The sequence below is a fragment of the Hydra vulgaris genome, chromosome 08 (genome assembly GCF_038396675.1).
Source record: "Hydra vulgaris chromosome 08, alternate assembly HydraT2T_AEP".
NCBI classification, from domain to species: Eukaryota; Metazoa; Cnidaria; class Hydrozoa; order Anthoathecata; family Hydridae; genus Hydra; species Hydra vulgaris.
Genome location: NC_088927.1, coordinates 41,145,001 through 41,147,694, shown reverse-complemented (window position 1 = coordinate 41,147,694; position 2,694 = coordinate 41,145,001). Strand labels below are relative to the sequence as shown.

The following is a 2,694-nucleotide window of genomic DNA, read 5'->3' as shown; positions in this document are numbered from 1 at the left end:
ATATATATATATATATATATATATATATATATATATATATATATATATATATATATATATATATATATATATATATATATATATATATATATATATATATACATATATATATTATTTTTACTTTATTTACAACACCATTTGATATACAATAAACCCTTACAAAGCTTACAATAATTCAGTTAAAATTCAATCTGAGTTATTGAAACGTAATAAATTTAACATCAATAGAAAAGTAAAGCTGTCATCATTTAAAATGTAAAATGTGTTGTCAAAATATGTTGAAAGTAAAATTAAGTTACTAATAAAATCACGTTCAACAATGATAAATATTCTTACTGTAGTAAGAATTAGTACTAGTTAACAAATTTGAACAAATAAATATAAAATAGTGAAAAAACAATAAACAAATAAGAACTTGAACTTGAACTAAATCTTTAATTTGAATTAATTGGTACTAATTTGTTCAAGCATAACCTTAAACAATAAGTTATATATAATAAATTTTATGTATAACTAGTTATACAAATAGTTAACTATCAGGAGTTATATGTTTAACTGCATGCATTTTAAAGCATTTTATTTAATTTATATATTACTTTAGATCTTTTGATTAAGAAAATTTGACTTTCAAACCAGCATTTCTTTGTGGGACACTGCAGTGTCCCATGCATGCATGCTTGGTTTTTGACAACATTTGAACTTGCATCAGTCAATTGTTTGCAGATAATATACTCAAGAAGTATATTAAAATATCATATGAACATGTTAGATAATGTTCATATGATATTTGAACATCACAAATTTAATAATATTGTTGTGATTTGTTATATAAATAATACCATAATAGATTATGATATGAAAATAAGATGGGATATGAAGGCAATGATCAAAGAATAAATTTACTTGTAGAAATTTAGATGTTTGTTTATTAGTTTCAGAATATTATATTATGTGTGACCACGGCCTTCTATAATAACAGGCCTTGACATCGCGCAACAAAGTTGTTAAACTGAAGGCCAATTCCTAATACTGTGTTTACATTTTCATCTTTTAACATTAGACGAAAGTTTGTGTTTGCACTTTTTTAATAAATCTTTAAAATTTGATTGGTTTATAAATTAGATAGCGCAACTTCAATACAATAACGTTGTAAGGTTCAAGGCGTTACATTGTAAGGTAACAATATTGTCAAACTAACAATAAGTTTTTTTAATAATTAAAATGCCTTTAAAATGCTGTGTACCTCTTTGCAAGTCAAACTATCTCAACTACAACAAAAATATCAATTTTTACAACTACAACTACAATATCAATTACAACTACAACAAAAATATCAATACTCAACTACAACAAAAATATCAATTTATAAATTCCCAAAGAATCTAGAGGAGAGAAAAAGATGTAGTGAAGCTATCCCAAGAACTGCTTTTATTGTTACAGACTATACAGCAGTATGTCAACTGCATTGGCCAAATGAAGCACCTTTTGAAAGCAAATATGGGAAGCAATGACCTTTAAACCCACCATCTGTTTTTTATAAATATTCCATAGTTGTTTAGCCACACCAGCAAGTAAAGTTAGAAAAACTGTAACTTCAAGCTGTTCTCGAAGCATTTTCCCAGATGAGTTAAATGATTTTCTAAAAGAGGATGAACTTATATTTGACGATATTCAATCTTTGTTAAGTGATAATAACGATGATATTGTTTTCCAGCTTAATAAAAAAAGTTTACACATACAATCAAAAATGTACAAACTTGGTGTTCCATTATTTATTTTACACCTTAATGCTATGAGAAAAAGTAATGTTGGTAACGTTTTATATACTTCAGATATTATATGTAGAGCATATAATATCTGAAGTATATTATATGCTCTACATATAATATTGCTATGCGACGAAGTTTACATGATTGTTTGTGTATTGACTACAAGTTGCCAAGTATAAGGACTTTAACACGATTGACTTCAAAAATAAGCTCAATGGAGGACCTAAGTTTCATTAATAGTATTTTTATGAATTTAAATCTATTGAAAAAAACTTCCATACTACTAATTGATGTCTATGTCAAAACTTCATTACTTTACCAAAGAGGTGCTTTGTTTGGTCAAGCAGTAAACTACTCTGAAAAGTTAGCTAAAACAATTTTATCATTTATGATTAAATGTCTTTTTGGAGGTCCAGAATTTATATGTAGAGCTCAACCTGTTGCAAATCTTTCCTCTGAATTTCGGTTTGCTCAATGTCAACAAATTGTTGATACGATAAATAATATTGAAAATAGTAAGACACTGGTAATAATTACTGATGGTAACCGTGTAAATCAAAGATTTTTTGGAGTGTTTAAAACAGTTGATAGTAAACCATGGTTAACAACATCAGGTATATATTTATTGTATGATTATGTGCATCTCTTAAAATCTATACGAAACAATTGGTTGATAGAAAAGTCTGACGAACTTCAATTTTTGAACAATAAAGAACTGGCTTTGGCTAAATGGAGTGATTTAGAAACTTTATATAAAACTGAGTGCAATAGTCTTTTTAAACTCTCTAAACTTACAGCTAAATTAGTTTATCCAAAACCAATAGAGAGACAATCTGTAAAGCTTTGTTTGTCTGTTTTTTGCAAAGAAACAGTGGCTGCATTAAGAACGCATCCAGAGATTGAAAATAAAGCATTTGAAGGTACT

At 26.7% G+C, this 2,694-nt stretch overlaps 1 long non-coding RNA gene across 1 annotated transcript in view; it reads left to right on the top strand.

The window, feature by feature from the left end:
• The first annotated feature begins 533 nt into the window (after positions 1-533).
• LOC136083846 (uncharacterized) overlaps positions 534-2,694 on the top strand; it is a 4,340-nt gene continuing 2,179 nt past the window's right edge. The window contains exon 1 of the long non-coding RNA XR_010640140.1: positions 534-2,694. This exon is cut by the window's right edge and continues 1,485 nt beyond it. This is a non-coding gene — a long non-coding RNA (uncharacterized LOC136083846).